Source organism: Elgaria multicarinata, chromosome 1 (genome assembly GCF_023053635.1).
Source record: "Elgaria multicarinata webbii isolate HBS135686 ecotype San Diego chromosome 1, rElgMul1.1.pri, whole genome shotgun sequence".
Lineage (NCBI taxonomy): Eukaryota > Metazoa > Chordata > Lepidosauria > Squamata > Anguidae > Elgaria > Elgaria multicarinata.
In genome coordinates this window covers 10,177,051-10,191,116 of record NC_086171.1, presented here as the reverse complement: position 1 = coordinate 10,191,116, position 14,066 = coordinate 10,177,051, and the positions used below count along the sequence as shown (strand labels likewise).

At 42.7% G+C, this 14,066-nt stretch overlaps 1 protein-coding gene across 6 annotated transcripts in view; it reads right to left on the bottom strand.

The window, feature by feature from the left end:
* DYNC1I1 (dynein cytoplasmic 1 intermediate chain 1) overlaps nucleotides 1–14,066 on the bottom strand; it is a 235,578-nt gene that overhangs the window by 132,503 nt on the left and 89,009 nt on the right. The window lies entirely within an intron of this gene.

The window sequence follows — 14,066 nt, the reverse complement described above, 5'->3', positions numbered from 1 at the left end:
GCAGCTCCATGCAAAATGTTTGGATCGCCATGAGCAAAATAGGCCACTTTTATACCTCAGAGCCAAGCCATATTCAGGCGATTTGTGATGTCCTACCAAACGGCTGCTTCTACTTGTGGGAAATAAATCAGATGACCAACCAGTAACTTCTAAAGACTCAGCAATTATGCAAATCGGTCCTTGCAGAGAACTATACGCATGTTTAGAGGTTCTTAATGAACTGGATCTTTATGAATGGATCTGATCCACATCTCCTGCACTAATGTGTAGATCAGAACTTAGTTACCCATCCACTTTCACACTTCCTGAAAGTACTGAAACACTTCTCAGCACAAAAAGGGTATCAAAAAGCATTTACAAATGTATCTTCTGTGAGAAGGAGGAGGAGTTCTGTGTGTGTTCATTGATATGCACAGAGAGCCCTTTTCTCATACTGGCTGAACATGAAGCTGGGGGCTGAAGAATTTTTGCTGTGGGCATCAACAGCGGAGACATCAGCAACACGGACAGGGCTTTCCCCCTTAGCCTTGTTTCCAGGTTATTCCAACAAATTGGTAGGGTTGTATGAACCTCCCTAGGAGTAGACAGTATCACTAACCATGTTAAAAACTAACACAGGTGAGACAACAGCTCTAAATCAACTCACACCTGAAGCTCCAGAAGCACTGCAAACCAACACTTGGGAAAATACAGACTACAACAAGGAAACCATGAGAGCGGCAACCATTTGGGAGCAATGTCTGGATTCTCAGGAATAAATGGGTGAGCAAATTGTGCCAATACTAGAGAAGAGTAGCATGAAAGCACCAGCAGTACCCTATGCAAGTTCTGGTACATGCTCGGAGGCCTTTTGACTTGTGTTTATAAAACAACAGCTCCAAATACCACATGGCAAATTATTTTTTGGAAGCTCAGCAAAGTCAGAAAAGCAGTTGGTGATATGTGGCATGGCAGTCTTGCTGTTCAAAGAAAACAGTCATCCAAAGGCTACAATCCCATTTATTTCTCCCAGTATAGGAGAAAACTATACTGAAATCAGCACACTCTACTCCTGAATAAACTTGCATAGGACTGATTTGTTCATTTATCAAGGTGCACATACAGTAAGTGAGATGTTTTCTGATGAGGATTGTGAACCCTAGTTTCTTTTTGTCTACTGAAGTCCGGGGTAATAGCTTGTGAAGATACTGAACCAGAAGCATAATAGTACATTTCCAAAATCTGCAAGATATTCTTGGACAAATCACCTGTTTCTTTCTATCCCCTGCAGCAACTTTCCATCTCAGACGTCTTAAGTTTGACTTCTTGTCCCCAGAGGCATCTTCGTGGCCAGCCAAGGGGTGGGGGAACGGGGAAACACATACATGTTTCAGCCTGGCAGCTATGCTCCTAATGGGACACCTGTTATTCAAACACCTCATTTCCAATTCAATTCTCACCAGATTAATTTGTCTTTTGACCTACAAGGAGGGGTTAAATAGAATCCTGACCCCAGGTCAGATGCCACTGGCAAGCAAACAGGCATGGTACAGTTCTGAAAAGTCGTCACCACTTGCCTTGAGAACACAGCAGCCGTGAGGTGCATTTGGAGCTTAAGAACGGTTCAACATTAATATGAATTTAATGAGCACTGAAAATTGACACATGTCAGCTACCACTAACAGATGTTTCACTGCCCTTTCTTGACCTATGCAAATCTTTCCTCTCCCACTTTTCCTTCTTCTACTCTACTCAGATATTCTTCCTTTTCCTGTTGTTTTGCTACATTGGCCTTAAGCTACAAAGATCTCGCACATCCAGGCCAGCCAACTCACAGGATAACAAAAAGCACCAGAAATAAGAAAAGGCTCTAGAAATTAAGCCAATCAACTCTAAGCATCCATAGGCCCCACTAAGGACAAATAAGGAAGTACGTGGTACTGTAGCTCATTCTAACCACACAAAGCTTATAAGCGGTGTTGTGGTTAGAATGTTTGGCTGAGACTTAGGGGCTGTCTATACAATGGGAAAGCCCCGCAGTGGCTGCGGATCTATGCCATGTCAATTATATGACACAGATGCAGCTTTGCAGCCACCGTGGGGTTTTCCCACGAAGCTGCACATTGAAAAAGTCAGGGACTTACATTTTCAATGGCAGTGAGGTTAGTACATTCCACCATTTGATGTCACTAGGGGGCCAAGCCAGGGGTGGTACCTGGTGGAAGGCGACCGGCAATTTATTTATTTATTTATTTATTTATTACAGTTATATACCGCCCCATAGCCAAAGCCCTCTGGGCGGTTTACAAAAGTTAGAAACAGTAAACATTAAAAGTATATAAAAAACAGTATAAAAACAACAAGTTTTGGTCACCTTCCACCATGAATTGGTCACCTTCCACCATGAAGAGGGCAGGGGGGTGGCTCTGATACCCGGATGGCCACCGTAAACCCCATATTCCCTGGTGAAGAGTGTCAAGTTCTTCCCTCCCCCTTCACAATGTGTCTCCTGGAGTCATTATGCTGAGCACGTCCTGCACCTCACCAGAGGCTTAAGCTGTGGGGAAAAGGTCACCCCACTTCCACAGCCACATTTGCACGCTGCAAAGCGAGCAACACCTTGACGTGTAGATGACTCACTCTTTAGTTAGGGTGACCAACTGTCAGGATTTCCCCGGATTTGTCCTGGTTTTTGTTCTTCCCATGGTGTCAGGGGGGATTTTCTATAATTTTCAATAACGTCCTGGATTGACACACCTTCCCCTTTAAGGCTGCCATTAGCATGGCAGGAGGGAGTGACATGCTTTCTTGAGGCACATCATTCCCCCACCCCGAGCTCCAATTGAGGTCTTAAAGGGGAAAGTGGTTCATTCGTGGACATTATAGAAAAGGCCCCAATTGGAGTGGATGGTGGTGGTGGAGAATGAAATCCTTTCCCCTCCTCCACTCCAATCGGGTTCTTTAAGGTGGCGGGGGAATAAAGTACTTTCTGCAGGACTCAGAAAGCTGCTTCCCCCCGCACACACTAGGTGTCCTCTTTTTTGTTTTCCCAAATATGGTCACCCTACTTTAGTGAGTCTTCTTTTTGTAACTATTTGTTCTGTCACTTGCAGCAATGGAGCAGCAAACTGGTATCCCACCAGGCTGCCATTTCCCCCCACTATGCCCCCTTGAAGGCCTCAACGTCACAATGTCATTTTTTTGTGAACCGCCCAGAGAGCTCCAGCTATTGGGCGATATAGAAATGTAATAAATAAATAAATAAATAAATAAATGTCATTTCAGAGGCAATGTGGGGTGGGGGTGAGGGGGTGGGGAGAGTTGTGGGTACATTTTGATTTATAGTTTGTGCACAAAGTCATTTTCATCCATTTGCTTGCTAATAATCTATTTGTCATTAATGTGATGGGCTGGGTGTTTTTTTTTTCCATGTTGGCAACATTGTGGCCATCTGTATCGTTCTTATTTGTTAAAGGTCTGAAATGTATAGTTTTCAGAACAGAAACAATTCCTCTCTCTTGTGAGGGTATTCCATGGGGATTCACTTTCATCAATGAATCATGCTCATTGGTAATAGACCTTCTTTTATAACTTGATTTTGAATCATTACTATGAGTCGACCCGATCTGCATATACTATCAATCAGCTGGTTTTAAGTAATTCTTAATATGTTTCTTGCAAAATGAGGAGGGTCCCTGGTGGCCAGAACAATGCTTCTATTTAAACTACACACTAGACATCCTTGCAGGTGACCTGTCTGCCTTATACTTCAAAGGGATGGATTTATACCCAAGGTTTCATCTCTAAAAAAAAAAAAAGAATTTGCTTCTTTTACTATTTTTCCACATCACCACCAACTTTCAGAAGTATCAACCTATTTTATTGAAATTCATTATATGCTGGTGGATCATAGAATCATAGAATAGCAGAGCCGGAAGGGGCCTACAAGGCCATCGAGTCCAACCCCTTGCTCAATGCAGGAATCCACCCTAAAGCATCCCTGACAGATGCTTGTCCAGCTGCCTCTTGAAGGCCTCTAGTGTGGGAGAGCCCACAACCTCACCAGGCAACTGATTCCATTGTCGTACTGCTCTAACAGTCAGGAAGTTTTTCCTGATGTCCAGCTGGAATCTGGCTTCCTTTAACTTGAGCCCATTATTCCGTGTCCTGCACTCTGGGAGGATCGAGAACAGATCCTGGCCCTCCTCTATGTGACAACCTTTTAAGTATTTGAAGAGTGCTATCCTGTCTCCCCTCAATCTTCTCTTCTCCAGGCTAAACATGCCCAGTTCTTTCAGTCTCTTTTCATAGGGCTTTGTTTCCAGACCCCTGATCATCCTGGTTGCCCTCCTCTGAACACGCTCCAGCGTGTCTGCGTCCTTCTTGAATTGTGGAGCCCAGAACTGGACGCAATACTCTAGATGAAGCCTAACCAGGGCCGAATAGAGAGGAACCAGTACCTCACGTGATTTGGAAGCTATACTTCTATTAATGAAGCCCAAAATAGCATTTGCCTTTCTTACAGCCATATCGCACTGTTGGCTCATATTCAGCTTGCGATCTACAACCATTCCAAGATCCTTCTCGTTTGTAGTATTGCTGAGCCAAGTATCCCCCATCTTGTAACTGTGCATTTTTTCATTCTGTTGTTTTCAGCCCAGCACTCCAGCCTATCAAGATCACTTTGAAGTTTGTTTCTGTCTTCCAGGGTATTAGCTATCCCACCCAATTTTGTGTCATCTGCAAATTTGATAAGGGTTCCCTGCACCTCCGCGTCAAAATCATTAATAAAAATGTTGAAGAGCACTGGGCCCAGGACTGAGCCCTGTGGTACCCCACTTGTTGCCTCTCCCCAGTTTACGCACAAACGTATCTGATGGCATAACCACTTCTGTTTTTGCATACATTTAATAGAATTCGCACAGTTCAAAACTTTGAATGCACTAGCATACTTTACATGATGACTATATTTATATTTATTTATTTATTTATTTATTTATTTATTTATTACATTTTTATACTGCCCAATAGCCAGGGGCAAAGCCTTACCATGGGGGAGAGGGGGAGAGGAGTAAATGGGTAGACATTATTAGGATCCAGGGGATCCATTACCATTATGAACAAGTTAAAGACAAATTGTACATTATGCCCAAGGATACTTACACCAATGTATTTTCCTGATTCTCTGTAACTATGTATGTATGAAAATAGTTTTATCTCGCGTGGGGTGTCCACATCTTGTATGTTCGTGTGACATTAGATAGGTGAAGAAAGCACAGTTAAAAGTAATGTGGGGCGGAAAATGTTGACTATTCCATTTTCAGCATTTCGGTCGGGGGGTGGGGAGACGAAAACTCAGGTGAAAGAGGCCGGGAGAGGTGAGAATTTCAGACAATTTTTTCTCCTTGGGGAGGGGGACAGGGTTTCCACATATATTTTTAAATGTACCTAGTTGTTGAGAGATCTTCTTTCTTCCTGAGTGCTTATTGGAGAGAGTGAGGTCATATAGTCCCCAATAGCATTCACTTAAAACTGCTGGGCTCTTCCAAATGCCAAGTTAAGCAGGTGTGGGGGTGGGGTTAATAAAAAAATAACTAAAAAAATAAGAAGCCCCCTCAGAAACCAACTACGCTTTTAAAAAGTATGTGGAAACCCTGACCCTCTCCCAAAGGAGAAAATTCTCTGAGCCCCCCCCCCCTTCGAAAGAGGCAGAAAAAACAATGCATCTATCGCAGGAAGAGAGAAAGTTCCCAAAAATAGGGGGCAGGATTCAGCCCAGCACTAGCAATATTCTGAACAGTGATCTGCTGGATGAGGTCCTCTTCTAGAAGAAGAGGGCAGCTGTATAGGGTCCTGTAGCATTTATAGTTTGAGCAAGAGAAAGAGAGAGAGAGAGAGAAAACCTCCCAATATGACATGCTCTCTCGAAAACACACAAGTCCTAGAGTTCCTTCCTGCTGGCATTTTCTGTACACAGGAAGGAGGGACAACAAGGTGTCTTGCCTGACTGGCAGCTGGAGAGAGGGACAAGCACATTATCTAGAGCAGAAAGATCCCAGTGGTAGCAGGAGCCAGTTCACACAGGCTTCAGAACATATGAAAGAGAATTAGGCCTCCAATCTCCAGACTGCATCGAAGAATTAAGAGAAAATCTTAGGTTAGGGTGACCACATGAAAAAGAGGACAGGGCTCCTGTATCTTTAACAGTTGCATAGAAAAGGGAATTTCAGCAGGGGTCATTTGTATATATGGAGAACCTGGTGAAATTCCCTCTTCATCACAACAGTTAAAGATGTAGGAGCTATACTAGAGTGACCAGATTTAAAAGAGGGCAGGGCACCTGCAGGCACCTGTTGTGATGAAGAGGGAATTTCACCAAGTTCCCCATATATACAAATGACGTCTGCTGAAATTCCCTTTTCTATACAACTGTTAAAGATACAGGAGCCCTGTCCTCCTTTTCATATGGTCACCCTATCTTAGGTCAGGGTGCTATGTCAAAGGGGCATTTGTCACATATATAAATAATAGATGTACAAGTCATGCTGCTATATCTGGCTCTAAATAAAAATTTGGCAGCCAGGAACGTAAGGAATTTAAACAGAATGAAAAAGCTAAAGCAGCGGTTCTCAACCTGTGGGTCGGGACCCCTTTGGGGGTCGAACGACCCTTTCACAGGGGTCGCCTAAGACCATTGGAAAACCCATATTTCCGATGGTCTTAGGAAACTGTATTGACTGAACTATGTCATGCATCATCTTTTGTATTATTAAAGCTATTGTTATGTATTATTTTCATTAGCAAACCATCCCATGATAATGGATCGTGTAGAGAAGAACGAAAATAATTTTATGGTTGGGGGTCACCACAACATGAGGAACTGTATTAAAGGGTCACGGCAGTAGGAAGGTTGAGAACCACTGAGCTAAAGGATATGAACCCATCTTCCCATTTTCCAAAACATTTTTATTTTATTGTTTTATTAAACACTTATTGGAAACACCTATATCTTCATAACAAAGCAAACAAGGCATTTCTTGCCATTTTTAAAAAAATGGGCAAGGCATCTTGGGCAGGATCCGTATTACACGTTTGTACTGGGCCCATAAAAAGTATGGTTAGCAGTGACCATGGGTACACTGGTGTTCTATTCATACTTCTCACAGCAGTTGTACAGAGTATGAACAACAGTTTGTACACATAATATGTACAAATCTAAATGGGCAGTCAGCCAACCAGGGTGCCTCAGTGCACATACACAGGTGCTTTGGTATATGCGCCTGTCATTCACACTTTCCATGTCTCAACAGCAATATAACACAGGCGGTTTTTCACAACAAGCTCAATCACTGTGTAAAATGTAGAGCTACCTTAAGCCACTTATATTCCTACTTTAACCATGTCCCCACCAGCCAAAAACCTGAGCTAAGCATCATCTCAGCACTAAATACCCTATTCTGAGTCCTATCAGTTTCACTAGAGGAGGAAAACAAGAACATCCTAAGGAAAAGAGTTCTTCATTATCAGAATTTCCACCAATCTTATAAGTTCCTTGAGAACAGTTTGTTTTTCCTTCTGGACGTATACATTCATAGACTATGATGATCTGCGCTTTTGTGGGGAGGGTATTTTCATTGGGACATGTGGTTTTACTTTTACTTTTTAATGCAGCTAATGTTCCTGCTGTTCAACCAGTTTACTAAGCAGCTAAATATCTGTCTAAGATTTATGTAAAGCAGCCCCCCTCACCGACTGCTGATATATGCACTACCAATTCAACAGCTACGGTCTCCATTGCTCTCTGGAGTATGAGATTTATACCTCCATGGATTTGCACCTCTGAGGCTAGTTAAGAGATCATAACTCCTGTGTATGGTTTCATGTAGCAAGAACCATGCTGGATTAGACTGACAGCTCCATGTTTTAATTCTGAGTAATTATTAATGATCCACCTGTTAATAACACACTGTTAAAACAATGGTATATCACTACGTAGAAACAAACAATATATCTTCAACTATAAATTAGGGCTGTGTATGGTGGGTTCATACAATGCAATTGGCTACTAGCATGCCCCAAGACCAATGTACTGGGAAAAATCAGTTGAGTGTCGCTTTTGGAAAAGGAAGGGATGGGTGCTTCTTACCTTTCACAAAAGTAAATTTCTTCTTGGGTATATTTACATCTCTCACATTAAGTGTTGGTCTTATAATATACTGTACCTGTGGCAGAGCTTGCTGTAGACTGTGAGCAGACAGCTATGCAGGCCACAATTGAATGAAAAACCCATGATTGCCAGAAAATGTCAAGTGATAAGCAACTCATGGCCCGGGATCATAATTTGGCTCTAAACATAAACATAATCTGAAGATACATGGCTATTTATTAATCTACTTTTGTTGGTGCTCTTGATCCAACACATTGGATCAAGAGGACCAACAAAAGTATATTTTCCCTCCCCCCGCTTTCCCATGGCAGCCCCTCCAGTCCTATGAAAACAGTACACAGTGAGTCAGGAGACCTTGCTGAATGGGGTGAGCTGTGATGTGGGGGGTGGGGAGAGGTGATCCCCCAAAATCCAACAGAGGGATCTCCCATGAACGGATCCCTTCCTCTTGAGGAAGGTCCATTCCTCTCAGAGAAGGCAGCTCCTGCATCCAACCATTTTATGTTTATCTGCAAAAAGTTCAGGTGGCCTGAATAGCCCAACCCTTCCATTTTATCCTCACAACAATCCTGTGAGGAAATGACTGCCCCAAGGTCACCCGAGTGAACTTTATGACTGAACATGATGCCCTCTGGTGAGCCCCCTCTGACAATGATGGAGCCCTCCCCGGAAGCCTGGTGGGCTTTACTTGCTTGTGGCAGTAGACAGAACCTTGAAGCCACCCCCTAAATTTCTCTGCAATGCCCTGGAACACTTCTGATATTGCATCTCTCTGGGGCATTGTAGTAAACCTAACTTATTTATTCATTTATTTATTTATTACATTTTTATACCGCCCAATAGCCGAAGCTCTCTGGGCAGTTCACACTGTGGGAACTGCACTCTGAAGCATTGAGGGTAATTCAAATGGTGCCCCTCCCCCCAAATGCCCTGAATCAATATTACTTCAGGAACACTCTAGGATGTTAAAGGGAATTTAAGTTTAAGCCCCACACCACCCTGAGCTCACTTGGAGTGTTAAAAAAGAGGGCTACAGGGCAGGCATCAGTGACAAGGCGGGCAGCCTGGCAGTTGCCCAATCTCAGCATCAACTGAAACTGACGGAAATCGGCAAGGAAGAACCAAATAATTATACAGTATATTTCTATTGCTTTTAAAACTACAATAGAGCAGCTCAGTTCAGACGTGTTTCTCAATGGTGGTTTTAGAACTCCATGGTGGAGTTTTTACACCACTATTGAGAAATATTTTCTCTGGCGGGAAAACTCCACCCCACAGTGGAGGTTGGTTTTTTGTGTTGTTGTTTTTTAAAACTCCATGCTGAATATCCACACTGCAGAGGAGAGTTCCTGCACAACTGTTGCGTTGTGTGTTGTGTGGCAGGCTCCGTTGAGTTTTCCGTTGCATTGAGTTGACTTTTCCCACGGGCTACAGAGTTCCCTGGCAAGAGCGGCGAAAGTAGCGAGTTCACTCTAGGAGAGCTGCTGGGATTGGTTTTTTTTTTTTTTTTTTGCAGCAATGGCTGATGGGATACCATCAGGAGGACCAGGCGCGGAGAGAGAGCGAGGAACTGTCAATCAAATGTCGCAATGGATTTTACTCAACTCCACAGCAGCCCACAGTCACACAACGGTGGAGTTAGAACATGTTGTGTGGGGAGTACTTCCTAAAAACTCAACTGTTGAGTGGAGTTTTCACAGAGTTGACTAACGTGCTGTCTGAACTGAGCCAGCATCTTTGCAAATGAATGTAAATGAATAGAAATGACAATGAAATGGTCAAGATGATCAAGGAACTAGTCATGTAAGGCATCGTGGAATTACCTGTTGAGAGCACCCTATGCACAGCTTAACTGAAGCTGGGGTTGCTTCTAAAACAACTGGAAAACAAGTGGAAGTAGGTTGTCTAAAGGAGTCCAAAAAGTGATGGACTTTGCAATTAGCTCTCAGAAAATCTGGCACCATTGTAACGCATGCAAAAACACAGATACTTAAGTTCTCAGTTAAAGTTGTAAAGTGGAGCAAGTTTGTACAAAACAAAACAGATTTACATATAGGTTATTAATTTCCATAAATTTGTTTTCTAGATGCAATATTTGGGATTTCTTGACCCAAAGCACTAAAAACCCATGCCAACTTGCACACAGCTGATTGAAAAATGTGCAATATAGTGACTTGTTAAGACTCACACAAATTAATTTTTCTTAATGTTATTTTCTATTAGCCTCTCTAAAGGTTACCATATGTGCTATTTCTGGCTTGTGTATTCCCAAGCCTCCTGGTGTAATATTTCTCATTTCCATCTCTTGGTTTTTAGCTTCACCACCGAGCGATAATTTTGTGTTTGCAGTCAGCGTTGTTTTCATTGCACTCAGCCACTGCCCTAGAAAGGCAGGTCTTATTTTTCCATTTTGTGACAAATGATGGTGTATTGCAGCCAAATGGCAAGGAAATGCCTCGGAATGTTTTGTTTATGATTTTTCTCTTGGCACCTCACAATGCCCCAAAGCTGGCTAAGCCATCTTCACTGCAGTCCCAGCTACAAGCTGTACGAGTTCCACTATTAGATTCGGTAATCTTTCAATGTAATTGTTTTCCTACTAATTAAAAATGGAGGGCTGCCTGTGTTTCTTATGGAAATTATCTATCTAATCCAGGAACTGGTTTTCCTTGGCTGCCCTGCATACATTTTCCATCTCAAAATTCATTGTCCCTTGGTCATGGCCATAGACCAGACATGGGCCTTTTTAAAACCATTTATGAATTCTCTTAGCAAAAAATATAATAATCCACTAAAGACACTCAGGAAAGAATGTCTCCATTAAAACAAGTAATTATACTGGATTGTATCCAGACTACATTAGTTACAATCAAGTCCCATTAAAATCAATGGGACATACAGTAAGTCATGTCTAAACTGAGTTCAATGGAACCTAAGTTCAGCTATTGTACAGCACAATCCTGTAATACCTATGCTCAGAAGTAAGTCCCATAGAGTTCAATAGGGCTTATTCACAGGTATGTGAGTACAGTATTGCAGCCTTAGTCTTGATGCAACCCATTAGTTTAAGATTTTATGTATAAGAAAGTTGTAGTGAGCGTGTCTAAAGAGTAGACTGGAATCACCAGGTAAACCACAGGTAACTGAATGAGTAAGGGGTGAAATTGATGGATCAGCAATTGATGTGTTTGGATTTTCAACTGGGAACCTACCATATCTATATATATAAAACGCTTAGGTATGTTTCCATAAAGGCTTCAGCTGATACAGGTTGCTAAGCAACAGTAACATGTAATGTCAGCTGATACAGGTTGCTAAGCCCCTCACCTGACTCCTCCGGGCTTTCCAAGGTAATCCTACCCCTCTTTCTGCCTCTTCGTCCGTCCCCCCCACGAAGGGGGCAGTCCAGAGCATGAGCGAGGCATGGCCAGGGCCCTTGGTGGCCGGGTGGGAGGCCGCTCGCCTGCTGTGAGCTCAGGCCCCGGCCTAATCTCATGCAAGCTGGGTGGGCAGCCCAAGGCTGACAGGAACCCCGGGGAGAGGGGACACCTGCTCCCCCTCCCCCTGACCTCCCTGCCCCCCAGGACTGCCAGACGGCACTGTATCGGCGGTCTCCAAGCAGCCTGCACCCCCGCGATGATATTTAATTAATAAATTAATTAATTAATCTACTTCCCTTGCTCGGCTTCGTCCATTTTCTTCTGCTGCCCCTTACGCCTGGAACGCTCTTCCAGAACATTTGAGAACTACAAGTTCAATCGCAGCTTTTAAAGCTCAGCTAAAAAATTTTCTTTTTCCTAAAGCTTTTAAAACTTGATTTTGTTCTGACTTTATACTGTTAGTTTTACTCTACCCTGTGCCTGTTTGGTGCATTCTCTTCCCCTCCTTATTGTTTTATTATGATTTTATTAGAATGTAAGCCTATGTGGCAGGGTCTTGCTATTTTATTGTTTTACTCTGTACAGCACCATGTACATTGATGGCGCTATATAAATAATAATAATAATAATAATAATAATAATAATAATAATAACAACAACAACAACAACAACAATACTTTAAGATATGCTACAACGGCGTATGTTACGCCAGGTACTGCTAGTAATAATGAAAAATAGCAAATCTGATTCTATACATGAGTTTGCCAAAGGATGCCTTTTCCTTCCAACCATTAGCTACTGCGTACACATTTTGAAAAGGCTATGACAAAGAGAACAAACATGTAATGGGCAAACATATGATTAAACAACCAGACAATGATCATTGTGTGATGAATATTATCATTGCATGGAGAAAACCTGGTTGTGAGACCCTACAATGAGAAGCACATAGAAAGCTTTTTCTGGACAGAGGACTTTCAGTGCTCAACTCAACACAAAAGTTTGGTGCAAAAAGCAGCTGTTATTAGATAACAGAAATGTAGGAAATACTGCCTTGTACACATTGGTTCCGGAAAAGATAAATAAAAATATAATGGATTAAAATAAGTCACAGTCCTTTTATGGTGATGGCGATGGTGATGATAGTGATGTATTAGGCCCTTGCAATTTCTGTTTAGTTCCTATTAATACCACTGTGCACTGCACATACCAATTCATCCGTAGCACATGCCAGGAGTAGGAGACAGTCATTGCAGTCACAACAACCCAGCTTCATCTGCTTTCATAGAACCAAGAGCTGGGAAAAAACCACTGGATCAATTACACTAAGCCCCTGTAATAAGACAAAGTGATTCAAAGTCTATGTAATTCCCAAGCCTTCTCTTTGTTGGTATGGTCCACTATTTCCCCGCTCTGGCTATAAGATCATTATTGCAACTACCTTCCGGAATCGACTGGCCCTTTCCCAGCCCAGCATCAGAAGTAGGCATCATTGGGCATTTCCCAAAGCCCGCACCCCACACCCCCACACTAGGGGGTTCAGTGCCAATACAACTAGAAGGAATGAATAACAGCTAAAGAAAAATCCAAGACAGATAGGATAGTTGGAACACAGATGTGGGTTTCAAGGAAACTCTTTGCCAAGGTTACTGTTCAATGTTTCTTGATGAAAACTGATTTGGGACAACTGTTGTCACAACTAGTTTTTGTGTTTAAATCCAGATGGAGAAGCTGATTCCCTTGAAGTTAGACCTAGTTGCTCCAAGACCTGCTGCTATGTCTCCTTGTTATCACTTGCCCTCCCCAAGTGAGCAAGCAGTGAAAGGACTATGGAGGAAGAATAGTAAGCTCTGCATTCCTTGGCCATGGCTAGACCAGGCCTATATCCCGGGATTGTCCTGGGATCGTCCCTGTGCATCCAAATGACACACAGGGGATCCCGGGAGCAGGCAGGGATGACCCCTCCATTTACCTGGGATAATCCTTAGGTCTAGCTAAGGCTCTTGTCCTCTATGTTTTGGGGAAATGGTGCTCATTGGACCCAGAGGAAAAGCCAAGCGAATGGGCAGTACCAATAGCAGTGATGAGGAGGTGGGTACACTGAGAGCATCTTGCCCAAGGCAGGACTGTTCCTTTCTGTGGTGTGACTCTTATCCCCCTATCCCACACCCAATCTCTCCTGAGGGTATTTGCTAAAGAACTTCAAATATCTCAACCATGCTTATTTCCCTTTGCCTACCTGATCTTCAGCAAATCTAGGAATTGTCGCATCGTCATATTCTTGTCCTTTGACCTAGTACTGCAAGATGTAAATCCTTAACAGATTTATTTGTTGGACAAAATGAAGATCTGAGATAATTCTCTGCACCAGTGGAACAATATTTACATTAGAAATCAAACCTGTGCAGATTAGTGGCATCCCTAAATGATGAGATTTCATGGATTCCAGGATTCTCAAGCCAATGTCTCATTGCATTGTAACCATTTTACATTTAACTGTAAGTAAGTTTGATGAGTCACAAAAGGCTGGTGCATTCATG